This window comes from Gorilla gorilla, chromosome 19, assembly GCF_029281585.2.
Source record: "Gorilla gorilla gorilla isolate KB3781 chromosome 19, NHGRI_mGorGor1-v2.1_pri, whole genome shotgun sequence".
Lineage (NCBI taxonomy): Eukaryota > Metazoa > Chordata > Mammalia > Primates > Hominidae > Gorilla > Gorilla gorilla.
Window position 1 is genome coordinate 96,788,406 of NC_073243.2, and position 26,413 is coordinate 96,814,818.

At 35.6% G+C, this 26,413-nt stretch overlaps 1 long non-coding RNA gene across 1 annotated transcript in view; it reads left to right on the plus strand.

Annotated features, from left to right (window-relative positions):
* Positions 1 to 26,413, plus strand: part of LOC109023862 (uncharacterized) — a 74,802-nt gene that overhangs the window by 14,926 nt on the left and 33,463 nt on the right. The window contains exon 2 of the long non-coding RNA XR_002003323.3: positions 7,749 to 7,867. This is a non-coding gene — a long non-coding RNA (uncharacterized lncRNA). The remainder of the gene's footprint in view (positions 1 to 7,748; positions 7,868 to 26,413) is intronic.

Here is a 26,413-nt window from a genome sequence, read left to right on the forward strand (position 1 = left end):
AGACTTCATGACCAAGAACCCAAAAGCAAATGCAACAAAAACAAATGCAAATAGGTGGGACTTAATGGTTATTTTTTTCTCATTGACTATTACAACAATCACATGGTGTGGGTAGTAATGTTTCCTTTAATGTTTTGACAGATGATAAGATTGGTGAGCTTCATAGAAGGAAGCACTTGAATCCAGGTCTTGTGATCATTAACCTCACATCATTTCCATTATATCCTACCACATTTGAAGCATTAAGCAACATTAAGCCATCAGACTCATAGTATACCTTAAGCATTAAGCATTGAGAGCCAAGCGCACTAGAAAGGATTCATATCAGAGGGAAAATAAAACAATGGTAGAAGATAATTTGTTTAAAGCCACTCTCCTCTATGCAAAGAGCAGTCCACAGAATAAACCCAATTGATTGACAACATGAATTCCATTGTATATAATTAAAAGCTATGTGATCCTCATCAAGTCAAGGTGGCTTGAGAACATAGAAAGTAACTACATTCAACTCTGTACTGAATACCTCTCTTCTTCCTTTGTCTCTCTGTCTCTGCACTTTAAGGTCATCTGTATGTATATAGAACAAAGGTAATGGAAAGCATCTTGCTTTTGTATCAAGAGAACATGTGACATGATCAAAATGCAGGGTGAAGGAAACACGAATTTCATTCAAAATCACACATTTTCAGTTAATTCTTACTTTCCATCACTGAATTTTGTCTTGTTTGTTTTTATAATGATTAGATGTTTTGATGTTTTCTCCTAGCACACTTCCTTGTATCTAAGTCTTTATGTTTTTTTTTTAACAAAGGCAAGACAGGTAATGACTTTGTCAATTTAAGTATGTGTTCGCTTTCTTTGTTAGAAAGGCTGAAAACTAAAATAGTAAAATTTTCATGGCTACTTATAGATGGTAATACCATGTGACACAATTCTGGATAATTATTTGTTCATGGAAATCAGTGGGAGAATTTCCAAGAAAGCTTTTTAAGAAAGGAATAGACTCAGTTGCTGTGGCCCACTTTGCCTCTTTAGCTTTTTCTCCTTGTCTCTTCTGCGGCCTGAAAGGGAAAGGAAAGGCTTGGAGGCATGGCTGCCATCCTGCCACAGTGAGAACAAATGCTTCTTGCTCATGATGACAAAGTAGAAAAGTAGAAGGAGCCTGGGCCCCTTTGACATATGTAAGCAACTATATTAATCCTGAACTCGCCTATTTAAGACTTATTATCACATGAAATAATAAATCTAACCTCCTATTTGTTTATCCATGAAACTGGATTTTCTGTACTCACAAATGAAGTCATTCCTGATACAAATGCTCTTATGCAAAGAGCACTCTTTCTCTTTACAACTGAATAGGAGAGGATAAATTTCAGGACTTATCCAAGGTGTCTACTTGCTACTCCTTTGGAAAGAAAAGCAGTAGAACTAGATGAACTTGAAGAATTATTGAGACTACTTCTTCATTTTAGAATTTAGGAAATTAGAACTCAGAATCGTTTAGGAATTTTTTCAAGACCGCTCAACCACTGAAGTTTGAACAAGAGTCCTAGTATCCTAAATTCCACCTCGGTGTGCTTTTTTGTAACTCTGAAATTAAAGAGAACTTTTGACTCTGAGACCATCAAAGTCTTCATTAGAGCCTTGCTTATCATTAATATACTTTCGCAGACTCAAGGTTACAAAGTAGGTGTTAAGAAGGCTTACAAGAAAGATAATAATTATTAGGGGTGGAAAATCGAGCACATAAGGAAAATTGCTAATTAACCCAATATTTTTAAAGCCTATGGAAAAATGAGGTGAGACTTAATTAAAAGCAGAAGATAAGCTCTATTAGAGCACAGGCCTTTTCTGCTTTGTTTTTGCCTCTATTGCTGGTACCTAGAACAACTCCATAAATGTAGAGGATATTCCATAAATGTTAACTAAATGAAACAATTAATAAAGGAATGGCAAATAACCATATAGAATATAGTTTTCATAAGACTAAGAAAAAATCATCTTCCTAACACATAAAATATTTTAGGCTAGTTATACAGGAAGGCATTTATGACAGTGAGCAATTACATATATTGACTATGAGAAAACCGCAAAAAAGGTCAGAGAGGAAAGGAGATTAATCACAAAGGAATTTAACAGGCAGTAGATTGCTTAACAGTAACAATGGAAGACTGACCGTGGTGAATTAATCTCTCTAAAATGCTGTGGGAAAATAGCCATTAACTTAACTATCATTCAAGAATGAAGACCAAAAAATAGATCTTTTCAAATGAGAAACAAAAACAAGAGAATATGCCATAACATACAATGCACTTTTTAAAAAGTGCACTATAAGCAAATAAAATGATTCCAGCAGGGAGGGTGGAGATCCACTAAGGAGAAGGAGCAAAGAAAATGGTAAACACATGGTTATATCTAAACAAATACTATTTCAAACAATAATAATAATACTTGTTCTTAGAACTCTAAAAAGATTGAAATGGTGCACTAGCTAACAATAACACTTAAGAGGAACTGGTTAGTTTTAAGCTATTCTAAGGTCCTTGCATTATGTGAAAAGATAATAAAGATAATGATTAACTTTAGACTGTGTTAAATCAATTACTAATGTTAACAATTTAAGGGTAACCACTAACATGGTAGAAATACAATGTGTAAACTCCAGGAAAATAAAGAGAAAATTTGAATTTAAAAATATTAATCAATTGAAATGGCAGGAGAAGGGAAAAACAAATTCCAGGTTTATGTGTTATAACAGACAGTGCATTAAAACACAGGCAGGTTGGAGTCAAGGCATGGGGAACAGATATACCAGGCAAAACCAATCAAAATAAACCTAGTATGGCTATTTAGTAACAGACAAAATAGGCTTTATGCCCTAAAGCATTCTTAGTGATAAAGATTTACCATGAAGATAGATATATTCTGTGTGTACATGTGTATATATATATATATATATATATATATATATATATATATATCTGTGTGTATATATATGTATATATATATACATATATACATGTATATATATACACATATATGTGTGTATATATACATATATATATATATATATATACACACACACACACAGAGATGCTATTATGGTCACTTAATGGCATAAGCTCCCCATATGTACATCAAAAATTGAGACTCACAAAGAAAAAGATTCACAAACAAAAAATAACACCAACAAGAGGTTACAAACAAAGAGTTCAAATAAAAGAGCAGCAGTGTGGCACACAGTTATTTAGCATCTACCAAATTGATAATTCCACGTAAAAGCCGAATTCCATAATCAATTTAAAAATATACATTTATCCATAATGTTTCCCACCCTTCAGTCTTCATTTTTACTAATAAAATATATGCCTTATTTTAAAATGTAATGCATATTTACTTTTATAATTTCTGTTTTTAATATGGAAACTACAGACTTTATATTATCTTCCTGTTTAGCAATTTTGATTTTGTTATGTTACATTCCTTTTGTTTTTGACTGTACTTTATCTACCTTGTCTTCTTGTTTTCTAATATTCTGACTTCTTGATACTTGGCATGAGTTATTTTCCTGATGCTAGGCAGTATTTTGTTAATGTTAGAGTCAGGTTACCTGCCTTAGACATCATGGGTATTTCCTGTAGATTGTACTATTTAAAAAAATATATAGTCAAAAAAAGAGAAAACATTTTGAATGTTTATTGGCCTTGAATATTTGATAAAATACACACATTCTTGGGAAAATATAACTTATCAAAGCTGAATCAACAAAAACAAAACCTTTAGTATCTTTGTAACCTTTAAATGAATCAATCAAATCAATAGAAATATAGCTTTCAAAATACCACCAGGTCCAGAAGCAAGCAAGTTCTATCAAATATTCCAAAAGGAAATTATTTCAGTCAGTCTTATAAAAACTCTCCCAGAGAACAGAAAATTAGAGAATGCTTCTCAATTTATTTAATGAAATCTGTATTACTTTGATTCCAAAACAAGATAGAAAAGTCTTATCTACAGAATTTTGTAGCTAAACTACAAAATTACAGACTAAAATTCAAAATCATTAACAAAATACTGGAAGCTGTATCCAACTGTGTAATACAAATAAATCTCATTACCTGATAGCCCAGATAATCCAGGGAGTAGGCAGTGAGGGTTTTCAATGGTGCCTGGGCTATGTGGAGTGGAGAGGCCAAGTGAGTAGAGATTAGAGATTCCAAAGTCCCTTCTATGTGTTATATCTCAGACCACCTTCATGACGGGTTTCCTCCCTCTCACTTTAAAGTCGAGAAAACCGACACTCAGCCATGAGAAATGATCTTCCCAAATTAGAGAACTAGTATGTAGTAGAGCTGGGATTCAAATTTCAGTCCTCTGATTCCATGTTTAGTTGCTTCATTTACACAGCTATATACTAGTAAAGGTTGAATAGCCAGCTCTCTAGGAAAAGTGCCCTCACTTGTAGCATTTGCTGATTTCTGTGGTATGAATGCTCTCGTGGCTGATTTCAGGTTACCATATGATGTCACTGAACACAGAGTTGAGAAGAGATGCACAGAGTTGGCTCTAGGAGCCGGGGGACACTGGCTCCTGCACAGCACTGCCTGCCAGACTTAGTCCTGGTGCCTTTACTGTCTTTATTGATTCATTCTTGCTTGTTTACTGGAGATGGCTGACTTGCTTCTTTAGCAGGTAATAACCCACAGGCATCATTTACTTAATAAATACTTATCAATTATCTATAATATGTCAGTCATTTTTTAGAACTAAGAGCAGTAAAAACAAAACAAAAACAAAAGCAAAATCTTGTCCTTGGGGGTACATACCTTGTATTGTAGAGAGAAACAGAAACTAAAATAAAAAGCAAATTACATAATATATCAGAAGGAGATAATTTCTATGGAGAAAATCAAGTGAAAAATTTGGATAAGAATGACTGAATACTGTGTTTCGATTTTAACGAGCAAGGAAAGTCTTACTGGGAAGGTAATAAAGAATCCAGGTATGTGGGTATCTGATGAGGAGCCTTCTAGGCATAAAGTGGAGCAGATGCAAAGACCATGGGCATTATTGTCACTGACATATTGAGTGACAGCAAGGAAGATAAGCATGGCCAGTGAAGAGTGAGTTCTGCCAAGAATAAATATGAAGTCACAGAGGCAATGGACATATGTGTCACCTTGGGCTTTGAGGCAATTGAAGGTCTTCAGATTTTATTTGAAGTGAGGTTTCCATGTAAATTCTTCTTTATCAGTTTTTTTCTTATATACCACACGTCATTTCAATATACAGTTTATTTCTTCCTTCCTTTGGGGAAAAGTTTTCTGTAAACTTATTTCTGTTCCATTAGTATGGTTCCCTAATTAAAGGAAACCAATTATTCCTATGTTGTATCATCTCTGCCTTCCATCTTTTTCATCAACTCTGTGATTATTCCTTGTCTCCTTTTTTTTTCTGAATTCAGAGTAATTATCTCAAGGATTTTCTCTTTGCCATTATTACATTCCTTTCCCTTTATGGTTAACTTGGTAACTCTGTAATGTTTTGCCTAGTTCTCAATTTTGTCTCTTTATTTCACTTTCCATGTTAACATTATTTTACCTTTTTTTAAAAAAATTCATCTTTAAGGCCTGTTTTATTGAATGAATCTTATTCAGTTTTTCTTTGACACTTGTGGGAAATCTGCTTCTTTTTCTTGGTCTGTGTTTTCTTCCAAACTGAGTCCATTTTGTTATGTGTGCTGCATCTTTTTTTCCTTCCCTTCATCCTTCCTTCCTTTCTCCCCTTTTTCCCATTTAAAACATTTTGCTTTAATACATTTGCATATTTGTCATGACATTTTTTCACCTTGCTTATGCAAAATATGCAGAACTTATGAGCTCTAATATGGTATAAGTGAATTATCTTCCATTTCCTTCTCATCTTATATGGGATTGATTTGTCTTTTCCCACTCAAGCTATACTTTGAGGTCTAGGAACCGCTGTCTATTTACTTTTTTGAAGTTTCAGTGTACAAACTGGTGAGTGTAAGGGCCTAGTTTGTTGACTCATTAAAAGGGACATGAACTCTGCTTTCCCTTCCAAAATTCCATTAAAAATCCTGCACAGCAGCTCATTCCACCCACCATGGATGTAGACTCCTTCCATTCTCCCAGTTCAGCAAGGGACCAGAAAACTGCAAACCCTCACTGTCCTCTCTGCCTTTGCTCTGGTCTTATAGTGACATGTAGGTGTTTCATACTTAAATATTTTTCTAATTTCCCAATATTTCCTACTCATTTCATTGACTCACATCTCTCCACATTAAAGAATAGTGATACATATTCATAAGATTTTATTAATTATCATTCTTTCATTGGTATTGCTTCTGGCTGTTGGTCTGACTGTGGCTTAAACCTACGTAGAAACATTTCGAGTTTTTTCCTTGGCTTCACCTTTAGAAATATTTGTCATAAAATTTGGTATTTTTCCTGGTTTGATTGCTACTAGTAAATTTTTGGCTGCTTTTTTTTGGTTAACTTTTTAAATTTTATTTTGTTTAATATTGGAAAAATGTGTGTGACCCTGAGTTACTTGCTGCCTTTACCCAGATATTTATTATTTTTTACTAAAAGTATTTAGACAAGAAATTATAATATTATTCTATATAATAACTGCTGTATGTATCACCAGATAACCAGTGATTATTAGAGATGGTGGCTTCACAATTACTTTTATTACCAGTATAGAAGAATTTGAGGGATAAGTAATAAAGCATTACCCCCAAATACCTTGCATTCATAAGATGAATACCTTCTGGGACTCTGACGTACAGTATGGTGACTATACTTAATAATGATATAGTGTATATTTGACATTTGTAAGAGACTAGATCTTCTGTTCTCACTACAAAATAAAAAAGGTTATTATGTGACATGATTGATGTGTTCATTAACTTGACTGTGGTAAATATTTCACAATGTGTATGTATATAAAATCATCATGTTGTACACCCTAAATATATACATTTTTGTCAATTATACCTCAATAAAGCTGCTAAAAAAGAAAAAGAATAGTGTTTGCCCACAGGTATTTCTCTTTTCTTCTTGTTTGAGAAGAATCTGTTGTGTTCAGGACTGGGAATGTGGATATACTGGGCCCCTATAATTGACAAAATAGATAACTGCTAAGCAACAGCTCCCCTTTCTCCTCCCCCTCAATCGCAGTGTTTCAAAACAGTCCAAAGGATATTTCTCATTACAATGACCCTCCTCATTTACAAGTAGTGTAATCATACAGCAGATATTGCCTATCTATCTAAGCTAGCTGATGGCCTCTAAGGCTCATGGTCTAGTGTATTGGTCTGCTCAGCTTCTCAACAATTTCTCTTAACAGCTTATGAGCAAGGACAAAGAAAGAAAATAAGAGTGCATAACTAGGCTGCACAAGGGAAAAGGAACTGTTTATTGAATTCAACTTATTAAAAAAATTTTCTCAATATCACTACAAAACTTTGAGGGCTTTTCCATGGGGTGTAGAGTGCATCTCCATTTGTCAGCCTTCCTGGTTTTGATAGGTGGTCTCTAGGTGTCTAGTTCTGAGCACATTCATCTTGAATATGAGTCAGTTAAACTTACATTTTTTGGTGATTGGTGAATATCTATTTAGTACTCTTGGCATTATTAGGCATCTTTCTGAAATGAGAGTTGCAAAATGGGCAATTTCCTAATCAGAAACATACAGCAGTAACTCCAGTTCTCATATCATTTCAGGTCATATGTTAAATGACACGGCTGAGACCTCTCCACAGCACATCTGATACTGGGATCGATGAAGATCAGATGTGCAAATCACACTGGGCTCCGGAAAGCCCTAGACTGTGTCATTCAAGGTGGGAGGATTTGCTTCTCTGGTAAGCTGTGGAAAGATCCTCTGTGGATTAAGACCTTTCATTTCTCTTGAAGGATGAATGGATATTATAAGTCCCAAGGATTCAATAAAACCTTTATAGCCTTAGTATAGCAGAGTGTCCGTCAGCCAATTCTGTGATTTTACTGTGTTTGTCTTTTGCAAAAATCCATGTGAAACCTCAAATGTTCCTTTTACAAGTTCTTTTGTTACACACACATGTTTTTGGTTAAATTAGTGGTGGTTCAATCTGGAAAAGATATCTGTAATTAGAGTCTTATTTTTGAAGTTTAAAAAGGGTGGGGGGAAGCACATATTCTATGAACTTTTCCTTACAGAAAAACTTACTCTATCTTCAAAAGCTGTGACCCAACACAGCAGTTTCTAGGATCCTCCAGAAGGAAAATTTTCACTTACTGCCATATTGTCAGAAAAAGAGGAGGCTTCTAAAAGTTTTAAAGAGTTTTTTTTCTCTCCTCAAAACTCAAGTATGTACTTGTTAAATAATAATTCACGTAATTTGTAGAGTGTGTTAGCTTTCAAGACCCACTTATGAAACCAGTAGTTCCACTTACGTAGGATATGTATTATTATTATCATCATCATCATTTTTTTAAATAAAGAGAAGAGTAGAAAACGCATGTGCCCTGCCTTCTGTTGAACTAAAAGAGATAAGGTGAAAACTTAACCTCGTGATGTAGAAAACTAATTCCTATTTCTCTCTCTTATGGATCCAAGCAACAAAAGATATCGTATGACAATGTCTCAACAGGCAGATGGCAGAAATATCACAACTCTAGCATTCCCTGAAATATTAGTGGACTACAGAATCATGCAGTCCAGGTAAAGAATCAGGCTACATTACAGGCTATGCCACATTCTTAGCAACTGAGAAGGAAGATACTAGAGAAGGGGAACACAGGGGTGAGTTCTTTTTCTACTTTAAGCAAGTCTTGACACAGCTTTTTCTCCAATTCCCAACATAACCATCCTGCCACTACTTCCCTAATACCATAGCTTGCCTAAGATAGATCAAGCAGAAAATGGGTATCTTACGTCTTAAGCAAAGTTAAAGAGTATTATTCTCTACATTCTCTATGTCTCTGTTTTCTATGTCTTTATCTGGAGCATGCTCTTTCATGTCCTTTACATTTAATTCTTCAATTGCAAAATAATACATAATAAAAAACTAAATATACCCATAAGATTTTATTCTATGATCATATTTATAAAACTCAAACATATTTGAAGACATTGAAACTACTTTTTAAAAATATATGCAAGGTTGGCATCTGTTTATCATTTTTATAAAATATTAAACCAAATTTTTAAAGCAAGAGAAATATTCCTCTATTGAACTTATATCATAAGTTGAGATGAGCTATGAGGTTAATAACATTTACACCATAATGAAAATAAAGCTCTATAAAAACTCTCAAATAAATTTCTAATTTCAGAAATCCCTCAAATAACAGAATTGCATTTCTCAAAAGCTGAATCCTATTTAGGAGATATTTATTATAAAATACTGGTTATTATTATTAGTACAAGACTATATTGGCCCATAAACGTATTTTTGTGGATATATATTTTTTTGTGTTTAAAGCAGGATTTCTCAACCTCATCACCATCAACATTTGGGTCAGATAATTTTTTGTTTCAGGGAACTATCCTGTGCCTTGTGGAATGTTGAGCAGCATCCCTGAACTCTACTCTAAATACCATGGGACCCTAAACATACACAATTGTGAAAATGAAAAACATCTCCAGATATTACCAAATGTCCCCTTAGGGGTGAAATCATCTCCCATTGAGGAATAACTGGCTTACAGTATACAAGAATGCAGTAGTTCTAATATTCACTAAGCCTAATAATCTAACATGGAGCTACATACTCAGTTCACCAAATATTAAGTAAACCTCTGGCATATTCAAGGCACTGTGGGGGATTGCAATGATGAGTATAGCAATGTCTCCTGCTCAGGAGTATATAATCCCATAGGCAGGAAGAGTCAAGTACAATAGCCCCCCTTAGCTGTGGTTTCACTTTCTGCAGTTTGTTACTCATGGTCAACTCTGGTCCAAAAATATGAAATGTAAAATTCCAGAAATAAACATTTCATAAATTTTAAATTGCCATTGTTCTGAGTAACATGATGAAATTTCATGTTGTTCTGCTTCATCCCACTTGGGATGTGAATCATCCCTTTGTCCAGTATTTTCATATGGTATATACTACCTGCTCATTAGTCACCTAGGAGCCCTCTCAATTATCAGATCAAAAAAAAAAAAAAACAGTATATATAGGGTTTGATGATATCTGCAGTTTCAGGCATCCACTGGAGGTATTGGAATGTATCACCCATAGATAAGGAGAAACTACTGTATACAAACAACAAGAACAAAAACAAAGTATGACAAATGATATATAAATGATATAAACATATGCAACTTCATGAAATTAAGTAGCTGTTCATGCCTAGAAAGAGAATTGTTCACATAAAAATTGTTTACTAATAGTAGGAAGGATCTAGTTATAATAAGTGGTAAACAAGAAAGAGTTTTTAAAGAGTTACTTCCCAGATACAATGGGAATACAGGCATTGGATAAATGCCCTCAGTCCAAATGGGAGAAATTGGCCAAAACAAAGGGGCTACAGGCCCCATGCAACTCTCAAACCCAGCACGCCAATCATTAAATCCTAAAACCACAATAATCTCCTTTGACTCTATGTCTCATACCCAGGGAATGCTGATGCAAGAAGTGGGCTCCTAAGACTTTGGGCAGCTCTGCCCCTGTTGCTCTGAGGGGCACAGCCCCCATGGCTGCTTTCATGGGCTGGCATTGAGTGCCTGCAGCTTTTCCAGGTGCATGGTGCAAGCTGTTCATAGATCTACCCTTCTGGGGTCTGGAGGATGATGGCCCTCTTCTCACAGATCCACTAGGCAGCGCCCCCAGTGGAGACTCTGTGTGGGGGCTTCAACCCCACATTTCCCTCCCAGGGCTCCATCCTTGCCCCAGACTTCTGCCTAGACATCCAAGTGTTTCCATACATCCTCAGAAATCTAGATGAAGGTTTCCAAACCTCAACTCTTGCTTTCTGCACACCTGCAGGCCCAACACCACATTGAAGCTGCCAATGCTTGGGGCTTGCACCTTCTGAAGCAATGGTCCAAGCTGTACCTTGGTCCTTTTTAGCCACTGCTGGAGCTGGAGTGGCTGGGACTCAGGGTGCCATGTTCTGAGGCTGCACAGAGCAGGTGGGACCTGGGCCTGGCCCAGGAAACCATTTTTTCCTCTGAGCCCTCTGGGCCTGTGATGAGAGGGGCTGCTGCGAAGGTCTCTGAAATGCCCTAGAGAAAATTTTCCCCATTGTCTTGGCTACTAACATTTGGTACTACTTTACTTAGGCAATTTTTTGCAGGAGGCTTGAATTTCTCCCCAGAAAAGGGGTTTTTCTTTTCTACCACATGGCTGGGCTGCAACTTTTCCAAACTTTTGTGCTCTTCTTCCCTTTTAAATGTAAGTTCCAGTTTCAGACAATCCCCTTGTGCACACATGAGTGTACACTTTTAAAAACAGCCAGGTTACATCTTGAATGTTTTGTTGGTTAGAAATTTCTTCGGCCAGATACCCTAAATCATCTTTCTGAAGTTCAAAGATCTCTAGGGCAGGGACAAAATGCTGCCAATCTCTTTGCTAAAGCATAGCAACAGTGATCTTTACTCTAGTATCCAATAAGTTTCTCATCTTCATCTGAGACCACCTCACCTTGGACTTCATCATCCATATCACTATCAGCATTTTGGGCAAAACCATTTAACAAGTTTCTAGGAAGTTCCAAAGTTTCCCACACCTTCCTGTCTTCTTCTGAGCCCTCCAAACTGTTCCAACCTCTGCCCATTACTCAGTTCCAAAGGCACTTCCACATTTTCAGTTATCTTTATAGCAGTACCCCACTCTCGGTACCAATTCTCTGCATTAGTCCATTCTAACACTGCTATAAAACACTACCTGAGACTGGGTAATTTAAGAAGAAAAGAGATTTAATTGACTCACAGTTCTGCAGGCTTAACAGGAAGCATGACTGGAAGGCTTCACAAAACTGACAATTATGGCAGAAGGTGAAGGGGAAGCGAAGACCTTCTTCACATGGCAGCAGGAGAGAGAGAGCAGGGGGAAGCACTACATACTTTTAAATGATCAGATTTTGTAAGCACTCACTCACTATTGTGAGTACAGCAAGGGGGCAATCCACCCTCATAACCCAATCGCCTCCAACCAGGTCCCTATTCCAATTTGACCTGAAATTTGGGTGGTGACACAAATCCAAACTATATTACCAGCATAACAGATAAAATCCAGGTTGGTGGACAAAGCTTTAGATCTGCTGACCAAGTGGACACATTTTCCTCCACATATTTCATCCTCTACAGAGGGGAAGCAGAAGAAAACTCTTCCTCTCTGTGAAGACAGCTCTCAAAACAAAGAATGGTGAAGCTAAGCTTAGAATGCACACCAGCTATTATTCTGACATTCATCCATCAGGTAATTTATTCCATATCCTCAGTTAGAGAGAGTAAAGACATTGAAAGAAACCAAGAAAATCTCTCTTCATAGAAATCAGGAGTGAGGGAAAGACATACATCTCTAACCATAAGAAAGTTAACTTGTTCTGTTTTCTTATTCTTAAATGGATGTGAAGCATCAGATTTATTCCAGATCAACTTTTGTGGACAGTGAACAAAAATGTATTTTTACAAAATACTATGATCTACAAAGTCATTTCATATACTTTTTTTAATTTAACTCTCACAAATTCATCAGGTGGTTTATTATTATATCTATTTACATGTCCTATCCATGGTCATATAACAAACAGGTAAGCCAGGAATCTATGCCAAATCAATGGATTTTAAATCCAGGGACCCTATAAATATATAAAACTATAATTTTTCTATATATGGTAACAAATCTAGGCCTCCTTGAGCTGCAGAGGGAATGTACTGAGCACCTTCTATACTCTTGTAACAGAGGTATGGACCAACCCCTTTGGAATGAATGAAGATTGAGGGAGGGCATCAACAGGATATACATTCCATCTGCACTTTTTGAATAAGTAGTATTTAATGAGGTCTTTCAAAGTAGAAGATCTGACAAGAAATCACAAAAGATGCTTGACTGGTGCTGAGGAAGATCCTATAGAAGATGAAGCTGGCCAACTAGACTAGAGCCAGATCTTGAAAGTTCTTATATGACAAGCTAAAAGTTTCCACTTATTTTAAGATTTGGAGTACCTGAAAGCCACTCTAGAATGTTTAGAGGAGGGTTGGAAGAAAAAGAGACTAGGAATAGAGGGCTTAGGCAAGAGACTATTTGAACATGCCGGTGACAGCTGGTGAGTGGTAACAGGTGGTGAGTGGATAAGAGGAAAGAGACTGGACAGCTATTTCTGAAGAAGATCTGACAGTGGATTTGGGGGTGACTGGGTATGGAGAATGAGAGTGTTGAGGCAACACAATTCCATTATGTGGGGCAATTTACTCAGCAGGAGACACAGGTTTGGGCAGGAAAGGTGAAAGGAGTAAAATATTAGTTAGAATCTGTTAATATAAAGTCCCTAAAAGATGGGCAAGTTGAGATTTGCATGGAGAAAATGGAAACACAGGTCTTGAGCTCAGAGGAGGGCCCAGGTCTGGAAAGAGTGACTGGGGAATAATAACATCTCAACAGTTATTGAGCCAAGAAGGTGACTGAGAAGGAGCAGGTGGAAAACCATAAAATTACACTGTAAGAAAGTCAGTGAGGGTGAGGATGAGTGGGGGAAGGCTACCAGAAATAGTTAGGGACAAGAGTGTGGAAAATTGCAGAAATGCTAGGTAAGGTGAGCTCTGGGAATAAGCTGTCAGATGATTGCTTTTCATTCTTTCTCTTCCAAGCTTTGCCAAAGAGATCTAAGATTCTCAATAAACTTATGTCGTTTCTCTGCAATACCATGGCTGGTTTTCTAAGTCAAAGTCCAAGGCCTGACATTTTCTTCATTCTGCAGAAGCTTCTTTCTTCTTTATTTAAAAATTAAAGAGCCATTTTCTCCTTAAATTGACATCAGTGGATAGGCAATTGTTCAAAATTCACAACTATTTAAAACTAGTTACTTCCTAAGATGAATTCACCCATCTTAAAGGGAAAAAACACAATTCTTTAAAAAAACTCTTACTACTATTTTTCTAGAAATGAATGTGTGGGTAAAAGTGAAAGCAAAAGTCAGACTATAATGGATTGAGAGTGAATAGAGGATGATGAAGTAGAGAGTTCTGAGGAATTTTTTGAGTGAAAGGAAGAAGCAATGATATAAGCCAGTAGCTGTAGAGCATGGCAGATGACACTGAGGTGCATGCTCCTTTAGACAAGGAGAAAAAGTGGCTGAATGATATAAATGGTCATGAAAAAAAAGAGCTTTCTCAGAAACAAAAGTCCAGAGTTCAGAATGTCCCTCCATAAGACCGTGTTCACAACTCTGGCCCCGTTCCTATTTAACTTGACTGTATTTGCTATTCTACTTAGACACTTTTCTTTAATCTTGTAATTCATCCATTAACAAAAAGACCAATCACCTATTCTCAATCACTTAGCATTAATAAAAGAAAATGCTGTGTTTAAGGCATTTTCTTTGGTGTAAAGAACTATATTTAAACCTTTCAGATTGAGTTCTATGCAGTAGAAATATAATAAAGTCCCTAAGGTAACTCATTACACTAAAAAGCGTTGTTGCTTTTCCTAGAATGAGTCAATTAAGTGGTTTCTTTAAAAGATGAATTTTAACAACCTTCTCCAAAGAGCTGATCATTTGCCAAGTTACAAACATAACGGTGTTGAAGAATTAAGTCACTATGGCTTATACAAGTTTTTAAAAATGCCTTTCTGGGGAAATTTGGGCCTAAAATTGGAGGAAATATATAGATCAGACAAACCCACTGAGAATGGAAGAGCCTGATTTCCTCTGCTTACTTATTAATAGATTCCCTAGCTTGCTTACTTTTTTGTTTTTGGTTTAAATTTGGGATCTAGCTACCTAAAAGTTTCCACAAAACACATTACTGATGTTTCTGTGTGAGAAAGATCTATTTTTCCCTTCTGTTGTACCATCAACTTGGCTCCACGTCTTGAAATTCAAAACCTCATCTACTCATTGTTGCTATGTTTTTCTAGTCCTATAATATAGCAGATTAAAGACTAAACCTGTGGGAAATGTGAAAATTAATCTTACTTGAAAAACAGTGAATTAAAAAGTACTCTGCTGAGCATTTCTAAAGCACAAAAACCTGTCTAGAATAATGAAACAAAAGCAGAAAGAATTGAACTCTTGAGAGATGTGGGTAATGTAATGAAAATAGCTGAAAATAGATGGAGGATGGAAACAGAAGAATGATACAGAGCTTAACCTTCTGTCAAAACATTCTGAATTCAATATGTCCCAACAACAAGCATACGAGACAGCAGTTTATGGCCTGTTGCCTTTTAACGTTTTATTGTGTTGAATTAATTCAACAAGCATCAGTTGAATACCCACCAAACATACTCCAGTTGCACTGGGGAATTCAAAATAAAAATTTTTTTGGCCTTCAAAAATCTCCAAGCTAGTTGTACATGCTTTAGGATTAATTTGTATTTTCATTTCCCTCTTGATTTGCTGTGCTAATTTTTCTGGTATTAAATGTGTACATCAAACCCTTTTATTATTATTCATATATATACTATGATAAATCATTTATTGGCGAACATACTGCACATTGGGTTCCTCAAAAGCCCAATGGTCTAGGATGGTCTTCTTTGTTCTATCCAAGGGAACAGTGTGATAGGCATGCTTGAGGAATACATGAAAAAGAAAGAATGAACGAAGGAACAACTGAAGAGAACTCAATCCAAAATTAATGTTAGAAATTCTAAGACAAGCTAAACACTTAAACATTGCTTATTGCCAGTGAAAAAAAAACTTCAATCAACTTGGTACATAAAATCCTACTTCTAACAAACTTTCCTGAAGCCAAAAAATATGTATTTAACAAATAGCTTTGCATTCTTCTTCCCATATTACATTATGTAACCAGAGGTTTCCAATATCCCCTTCAAACACACTTTCTTGTGAGAATGAATTTCCAGAGTTGCAAAGTCAGCAGAGCCATGAATGTGTTCAAAATATAGCTAACTGAAGCTGTGGTTTCTAGAAATCACTGCAGTGGTATATGACATTATTTTGAAAATTATTCTGAAAATAATGTATTACCAACTTACACAAATGAAACCAAAGAGAAACCATCTTCTCTCTGCCTCCAAGAAGCCATTCATCTTCACGTGAGGTGACCATCTTATCCTCCATTCTCCAGTTTTCATAACTTCCTGGGCACTGGAAGTAATTAAGAAATCTCCCCTTTCCTCTTGAACAGGATTTCTGTCCCCATTTGGCCCTTATTAACTGCCCCAGGTTGCAACACTGAGAAAACTCACTCCAAGTCAACCATGTATAAACAAGAGCTGAAGATATTACTTAACTATAAAAAAAGATTTCCTGTCATGATTTTATGTGAGTTCATCTAGCTCTATTTATTACATTTCAGTAATATATTCTTAAGACAGGTTTGAACCTTACAAATGGATAGATAGATGTACAAATAGACATATAGGTATTCTAAAATCTTTTCAAAGGCTTGATTGAGTAGTTTAATTTAAACAAATTTAATTATTCAAATACATCTAATGTTGCTAACTCTACCATTCTATTATATTGAGCTGTGGGGCTTTGCTTACTATGGTCTGAATTTTCCGCAGAAGACAGACTCCCGGATAGAAGTATTGAAAGCTTGTTTCTGATATTTATTGACTTTTAGACTTCACTTCTGACTTCACTTCTAGACTTCACATTCCAATCTCATACCTCAAGCAAAACTCTTAGGTCGGCCTCCTGCTCCTTCACCCTTCCCACCAGCAAGCACATTATCTCACGAGAACAAGAAAACCACAGGTATCAAAATAGTACTATGGCTGAGAACATAGCTGGGTCAGCAGGAGCTGAGAGCAGCCTCTCCCTGTGCTGAGCAGTGAGGAAAGAGATCAAAGCCCATGCAACATCCAAGTAAAAGTTCCCACTAGGGGGTTTCCTGCACATAACCTTCTTGGTTTAAAATAACTCACCTGGGACCTGTAAAACAGCATTGCCTTTCCTACATTGCTTCCCTGAATACGAGGAGCAAAACACCAAGCTTCAAAGAAAGAAATAAGAAAAATTCTCAGGGTGCTTGGATCTGAGTATTAGTAGAAAACTACAAAGATTTATTAATTAAAGATAAATTTTTTCTAACAGAAACTACAATCAACAGAGCTTGGGAATCTTGTTACAAAAACTTTTTAGGGAAGCAAATATGTGTTTGGATTACAAGTCTTCCTCATTCCCAACCCCAGGAACCTGCCTGGAGAGGGGAGGTGGGAGAGATTGAATCCACCAATACTCAAAACACGTTTGCTCTTGCTACTATCGAAAATTCACTTCTGAGTCTTCTGATGTCCCTGGGTTTCAAGACACTAGTAGACTTTCAAAGCAGTTTCATTTTTACAAATGTTACCTTTTTCAAACCTAAGAGTTTAGGATATAAGATTTAAAGAAAGAACTGTTATAATTGTGCATGAGACACTCCCTACTAAAGGTCACTGACTTCCCTTTACAAAATGGAATAGACAGACTTACTGACTTTAGCAAGGAAATCTATGTTTATTTTTCCACTCTGATGTGTTCCATGTATGTTTAGCTATTGCAGTGATGACTGCGTTCACCAGTGAAAACGGCTTGCTCTTCGTAATATCAAAATAATTTTTCAAGAGGTGGGTGGGGTTAATACAGCTCGTCCTGAAACTGACACTCCCGACGCTTTCTATTTGCCAACATCGGCATGTGTTCCGGGCTCCTTTCAAACAAAGAGATTTCTGATTATAATCCTGAATTGTTATTGTCATGACTGACACAAAAGGACATTTATTTTTATCCATGTGGTAGTTTTTTAAAAAAAGATTTCCAATGAAAATTCTGTTTGTGATTCAGAATGTACCTCACTGTGACAAATATATAGCACTTTGAAATTTCAATTTTACAAGCTCATTAAAAAATAAAGAAATTATTTGGTATACTTCCTTCATTCTTTATTCTATCTACTTCTTTCTTATCTGAGAAAATAAGCATTCATGAGAAGAAAAAAACATCATATTTAATTAGAAGGGTGTCAAAGCAAGATCATACCCATTTATATTTATACATAGTACCTCCTTGTTTATTTAATGAGTATATTTATCAATGTTTCACTTAGTAGGCAGTTCTCATGCCAATTTGTGTGATTCTTTACTTTATTTAATTACATAAGGGTTAGTATAAGAACATAATTAGAATTTAAGTAATCCATTATCTTAAGTGAAACAACTGAGATACGGAAAGATAAATACTACATGTTCTCATAAGTGGGAGCAAAATAATGTGTAGACATGGACATAGAGTGTGGAATGAGAAAGAAACAGTGGAGACTCCGAGGAGATATGTGTGGGAGGGAGGGTGGGAGGAGTGGATGATGAGAAATTACTTAATGGGTACAAGGTATGTTCTGCCTGTGATGGATAACCTAAAAGCCCTGACTTCACCACTACACAATGTATGCATGTTTGTACCCCACAACTTTATACAAATGTTTATAAGAATTTAAATAATCTTATCATTATTTGTTTAGACTGTTTCAAATGTAATAAGCCTTCCTCTTCTTCCTTAAGCATGAGCAGTCATTATTTGATGGTCCTACTACATGGGTAGCAACTACAAAATAGTGGGAAAGATTTCCTTAAATCTACAAGAAAATAGTTCCTTGACTTCATCAAAATGACACATACTTATTAAGTACCCTAGAAAAATAGAAGATGGATTGATAAATATAGAAACAATTTTTAAAATTTACTTATCAATTTTTAAATGGGCCACTCTATGGGTGTCAGTTTTAGCAAAATCCACAAATGCAAGTGGGAAAGACCAACTGTCCAAAAACAGGAGAAATGTAAGGCATATAACAATTATAATCAGTGGTTATCATTTCTAGTAAACCTGTGTCCTCAGTCATTTTATGAGCTCTAGCGATAGAAGCTATTCTGTAATAAGGGAATTTCAAGGTCAAGAGCTTAATTGCTTCAATGTTCCATTATTTAACAACACACAATGTTTTCTTCCCTTTCTGACATTCTTCAGCAGACTTATGACATTCTCAGTTCCCTGTCACAAAAGCAAATTTAATTAGTGTTTATCCTCTCTCTTGAGTTTACTCTTCAGCATAAGAGGTGAGTAAAAGATTCTGGAACCTAACAACTTCTAGTGAGTTGGCATGAAAGGAAATTGGTCATTAAAAGCCAATATCTTGGAGCAGAGGTCTCTGCTGAAACAGCTTCCCTTTTTGGGTCACCTCAATTAAAAGTTAATTCCTCTGCAATACACCTAGTAAGCAGTAATCCACTCTGGTTTATAAATTGATGTAAATCTGAACTGATGGTCCTACTTCCTGTGTTTAGAGAAAGGTCAGGGGGACAATTACAATGTCAGCCAACTTTGTCTAATCTTCCGATTTTTAACGGGAAGTCTGCAGGAAATGTTAATTGGGAAAATATAATGCCTGACAAAGAAAGTCTTCTTCAGACTATTTGCCCTTGCCCTTCCAGTTCTCAGAGGCTCCTATGGAAATACATAGTAACAATTCAAAATAGGAATTTCAGTGTCCCACTGATATGCTGAGCATCCATTTTTGTTCTTAGACCAGCTGAGAGTTCATTTTGACAAGAACATCATTTCTCAGATACCACATGTTTTGGTCCAAGTTTCCATTGTATTAAAAAAAAAAAAAGTGGGAGGGTGATATCAGCAAGATGGCAAACAAGGAAGTTCCCGGCCATTGTTCCTTCATGAAAACATTAAGCAAATAACTAGAAGTTGATTAAAATAATTTTATAGGAGCTCTGGAAATTTAATCAAAGATCTATGGCAACCAAGCAAATGCTCAATCAAGAAAAAACCACTCCAAAATGGTAAGACATTTGGTGGTATTTTATTTGTCCTTGTTCCACCTCTTAGCTGGCATGGCACAGCACAGTTTGGGTGAAGTGGTGGCTTGATCCCCAGTTACCTTCCACCAGCAAGAGCAGAATGGAGCAAATTTGCAATGTTCTAACCTGTCTATAAGCTACCTGAGAGATTTGTGTCTATGTCACCTCACTTGGAGTTCAGACACCCAGAAGTGGCTGGGATGTCAAGCCAGGGAAAGTCATGTTAAGCAGAAGGCATAGCTTATTTAAACTGCAAACAAAGAAAAAAAATAACTACAGACCCTTAGATGCCTGAAGTAAGAGATTACTGACTGAAAGATTAAACAGGACAGCTAAGGCTGAGGTGACAGCACGAGTGAGACTCTTGGGGAAATTAAGGCATTTAAAAGCAGCCATGCATAGAGAGGAATTGGAAAAAGCACCAACACAAGCTCAGGGACATAAGCCTAAAAAGGCCTAAGAAGACCTTAAGTTTTTTTGTTGGAATGACTTGTGAAGGGTTTCCCCTGCCCAGAGCTAGCCTGCAAAGATTGGAATAGGTGGCCATTTTTAACAAATGCCTGCTTTTCAGCAAAAGCTCAAAGGCATGCAGAAAAACAAAAAAGGCCCATTTTGTGAAACAAAGTAAATCTACAGAAGCCATCCCTGAAGAAACATAGGCATTGGACTTACTTGACAAACACATTTAAATACTTATCTTAAATATGCTCAAAGAGCTAAAGGAAAACATAGACAAAGAATTAAAGGAAACTATGAAATGATTTATTAAAAAAAAGAGTATATTAACAAAGAAAAATTATAAAGAACCAAATAGAAATTCTACAGCTGAAAAACATAATAACTGATTTTTAAAAGTCACTAGAGGTGTTCAACATAAGACTCTAACAGGCAGAAGAAAAAATAAATGCTCTTGAAGAGAGTTTATTTGAAATTATTTAGTCTGAGAAATAAAAGGAAAACAAATTTTAAAAAGTGATGGGAGCCTAAAGGACTTATGGGACACCATCAAGTGGATTTAGTACATCTTATAGGGGTCAAAAGAGAAGAGAGAAAAAGAGAAACGGATAATGTATTTGAAGCAATAATGATGAAAAACTTACAAATATGAAGAAATACAAGGATATTCAAATACAAGAAGCTCAGCAAACCGCAAAGAAGACAAACCCTATCCAAAGGCACATTATAATCAAACTATTGAATGCCAAAGAAAAGATAGAATTGTGAAAGCAGGAACAGAAAAGTAACAAAACAGAGGATCTTCAATGACCTCAGCAGTTGATATTTCAGCAGAAATCTTGCAGACAAGAAGGCAGTAAAATGATATAAAATACTGAAAGAAAAAAAACTGTCAAGTGAGAATTCTATATCTGGCAAAACTGTTGCTCAAAAATGTGAGCCAAAGATATCCCAGATAAACAAACATTGAGGGAGTTCATTACAATTAGAACTGCCTTACAAGAAATACCAAAGGGAGTCCTTCAAGTTGAAATTAGGGGACATTAGAGAGCAATTCAAAGCCATATGAACCTATAAAGTTCTTGTAAAGATTAATACGTGGACAAATGTTAAACCATTATTAATGTAATCTTGGTTCATAACTCTACTTTTTATGCTTCTGCAAGATTCAAAAAGCAAAGGCATAAAGGTCTTTATAAATCTATGTTAATAAGTACAGTATATATACAAAGATGTAATCAGTGACAAATAACATAAAGGGAAGCATAAAGCTATGAAGGAGTAGTTTTTGTATGTGATTGAAGTTAAGTTGGTATTAGTTTAAAATAGATTTGTATAACCTTCTGATGTTACTTGTAATACCCATGGTTACCACAAAGAAAATATCTATAAAATATATGCAAAAGAAAATGAGAAGGAAATCAAAAGTGTCATTATAAAAATCAACTAAACACAAAGGAAGGCAGTACAAGAAGAAATGAAGGACAAAAAAGCTAGAAGACATGCAGGAAACAAATAATAAAATGGCTATAGTCAGTTCTTCCTTATAATAATTACTTTAAATGTAAATAAATTAAGCTCCCCAATCAAGAGACATAGATTGACAGAATGGATTTTTTTAAAATTCAACTATATTCTGTCTGGAAGACACTCGAGATAAGGACAAGCATATGTTGAAAGTGAAAGGACATAAAAAGATATTTTGTGCAAATACAAACCAAAGACAACAGGAGTGGCTATACTAATACCAGATGAAATAGACTTTAAGTAAAAAATTGTAATCAGTCAGACATGGTGGCTCGTGCCTGTAATCACAACACTTTGGGAGGCTGAGGTGGGCACATCACTTGAGCCCAGGAGTTCAAGAGCAGCCTGGGCAACATGGTAAAACCCCATCTTTACAAAAAATACAAAAATTAGCAGGGCATGGTGGCATGTACCTGTAGTCCCAGCTACTCAGGATGCTAAGGTGGGAGAATCCCCTGAGCCTGGGAGATCAAGGTTGCAGTGAGCTGTGATTGTGCCACTGAACTCCAGCCTGGGTGACAGATAAGACTCTGTCTCAAAAAATAAATAAATAAATAAAAATAAAAAAAGAAAAAGAAAAAAAAGTTACCAAACACAATAGACAAACAGAAAACTAAAGAAAATCAATGAAACAAAAAATTAGTTCTTTGAAAAGATCGACTAAATTGACAAATCTTTAGCTAATTGGCCATGAAAAAAAGAGCAGTCTCAGATTACTAAAATTCAAAATAAACATTGAAACATAAGAGAGTATTATGAGACTAAGATATTGGATGACTTGGATGAAATGGACAAATTCCTAGAAACACACAATCTACCAAGACTGAATCATAAAGAAATAAAAATCTGAATAGACATAATTAGTAAGAAGATTAAATTAATTAATTAACCTTCAAACAAAGAAATGCCCATGACCAAATGGCTTTTCTAGTGAATTCTACCAAACATTTAAGGCAGAATTAACACCAATTCTTCTTAAACTCTTGCAAAAATATTAGAAGAGGGAACATTTCATGACTCATTATATGAGGGCAGAGTTATCCTGATACCAAAAAGCAGAAAGAAAACTACAGACCAGTGTTCTTAATGAATATTGATACAAAATTTCTCAACAAAATACTAGTAAACCAAGTACTTTAGTACAATAAAAAGATTATACCATGACCAACTGGGTTTTATCCTTGGAATACAAGGAGGCTGTTTACCATATGAAAATCAATCAAGTAGCACACCACATTAACAGAATAAAGGGAAAAAACATGTGATCATCTCAATTAATACAGGAAAAAGCATTTGATGAAGTTCTATACCCTTTCATGATTAAAAAAAAATACTCAACAAACAGAATATAAGAAAACTTCCTCAACGTAATAAAGGTTACATATGAAAATCCTACAGCTACCATCATAAACATTGGTGAAAGTCTGAAACTTTTCCCTAAGATCAGAAACAAGGCAAGATGCCCACTTCTACCACTTCTGTTCAACACACTATTGGAAATTCTAGCCAGAGTAAGAAAAAGAAATAAAAGGCATCCAAATTGAAAAGGAATAAATAAAATAATCCCTGTTCACAGATAATATCATCTTCTAAGTGAAAAACCCTAAAGACTTCACAACACAATGGTTAGAGTTAATAAATAAAATCAGGAAAGTTCCAGGGTGTAAAACACACAAAAATCAGTTGCATTTTTATACACTAACAACAAACAATTCAAACAAATTTAAAAAGCAATTTTATTACAATAGCATCAAAAGATGATGAAATATTTCGGACTAAAATTATTTAAGGAGACAAAAGATTTGTACACTGAAAGCTATAAAATACTGCTGAAAATTTTAAAGAACACACAAATAAATGGGAAGACATTCATGTTTATGAATTAGAAGACTTAATATTGTTAAGGTGACAATACTACTCAAATAATTCTACACATTTAATGCAATACCTATCAAAACCCCAATGATATTTTTGCAGAAATAGGAAAACCTATTCTCAAATTTATATGAAAACTCAAGGTACCTCAAATGACCAAAATAATCTTGACAAAAAGGAGCAAAATTGGAGATCTTACACTTCCTGATTTCACAACTTACAACATAGCTACAGTAATCAAAACTGTGTGGTACTGGCATAAATACATATAAACCAATGGAATACAATAGAGAGCCTACACATAAACCCTCATGTATGTGGCCAAATGATTTTCAGCAAGGGTGCTTCCCCATTCAACAGTCTTTTCAACTAATGGCTGTGGGAAAATTGGATATCCATAAACAAAATAATGAAGTATAACTTTTACATAACGCCATATATAAAAATTAACTCAAAATGGGTTAAATACTTTAATGTAAGACCTGAAACTATAAAACTCACAAAAGAAAACAGGGCAATGATTTCTTGAATCTGATATCCAAAAGCACAGGCAACAAAACAAAAAAGAGATAAACCGGACTGCTCAAAATTAAAATTTTTGTGCACCAAAGCACACTATGAACAGAGTAAAAAGACAAACCACAAAACAGAAGGAAATATTTGCAAATTATATATCTCATAAAGAGTTAATATCCAGGATATATAGAAAACTTATACAACTCGACAACTACAACCCATTTTGAAAATGGACCAAAGTCTTGAATAGACATTTCTCCAAAGAAGATATGCAAACAGCCAATGAAAATATGCTCAACATTGCTATTTATAAGAGAAATATAAATCAAAACCACAGTGAAATACCACTTCACACCTATTAAGATGGCTATTATTAAAAATAAAACCAGAAAATAGTGTTAGCTAAGACATGGAGAACTTGGAACCCTCATGCACTGTTGGTGAAAATGTGCAATGGCACATCCACTATGGAAAACAGTTGAGTGGTTCCTCAAAAACTTAAAATAGAATTACCATATGATATAACAATTCCACTTATGGGTATATACCCAAAAGAATTTAAAGTAGGGTCTCAAAGAAATACCTGTACACATGTTTGTAGCAGCATTATTCACAACAGCCGAAAGGTGGAAGCAAACCAGGTGTTCCTCAATGGATTGATGGTTAAACAAAATGTGATATATACATACAATGGAATATTATTCAGGTATAACAAATGAAGTTCTGATATATGCTACTACATGGATGAACTCTGAGAACATCATGCTGAGTAAAATAGTCCAGACACAAAAGAGCAAATACTGTCAAGATTCCACTTATAGGAGTATTTAGAATATGTAAATTCATAGAGACAGAAAATAAACAGATATTACCAGGGGCCAGGGGAAAGGAGAATGGGAATCATTGCTTAATGGTTAAAGGGTTTCTGTTTGGGGTAATAAAAGTTTTGGAAATAAATAGTAGTGATGGCTTCACAACATTGTGAATCTAATTAAAGCCACTTAAATTACATGCTTAAAAATTATTAAAATGGTAAATTTATGTTAATATATTTTACCACGATTAAATATACCCCCAAAAAATGTCCACCAAAATGTCCCCACTAGTTCTAGCTGAGGGTTGGGCAGCATTCGTGCAGGTCAAATCTGTGAGAATTACTGGAGATTGGCTGCTACAAGGTCAAAAGAGAAAAATACTGAAGATGACCACTACTGGAAGACATTTGAATTTTCAGCCCAGCCAGAGTGGAAAGATCTGTTTACCCCATAATTAATTTAAAAATCATCTGGCTGATGGAGTGCAGTTGTACAATCATAGATCACTGCCGCCTCCAACGCCTGGGCTCAAGAGATCCTCCCAACTCAGCTTCCCAAGTAGCTTGGACTAAAGCCACCACATCCTGCTAATTTTTTGCTTGTTTGTTTGTTTTTGTTTTCTTGTAGAGACGGGGTCTCGCTATGTTAACCAGGCTTTTCTCGAACTCCTAACCTCAAGCAATCTTCCTACTTCGGCTTCCCAAAGTTCTGAGATTACAGCCATGAACCACTGCGCCTGGCCCCAATTCTATTTTTTTTTTTTAACAGGGAAAAACTCTCCTTTTATAGGGCCATGAATAACTTTTATAATTCCATCTACTCAATGGATGGAGTCTATTCAACAGGTTTATTGAATGCATAATATGAGCCAGGCACTGTGCTCAGCAATGACATATCATGGTCACAAGACAGGCACGGTCCCTGTGCCCATGGAGCTTATGGTCTGGTGTCAAAATCAAGCCTTAAGCAGGTAGTTTTAAATGTGGTGGATGTAATAAGAGGGGAAGTTCAAGCTGCTGTGATGGGGCACTTACCTGCCTTGCCAGATCAACATTAAAGCCAAGGCTTGAAAGATAAACGGGAGTTCACCGGATTAAATCTCAGGGTAGAGAAGAGTCTTCAGAACTTAAAGAACAACAAATACAAAGAGCCTAAGGCAAAAGCATTGCAACCCAAAAGAAGACCAATATGGGTCTTCTGTAATGAGACAAAACATGAAACAGAA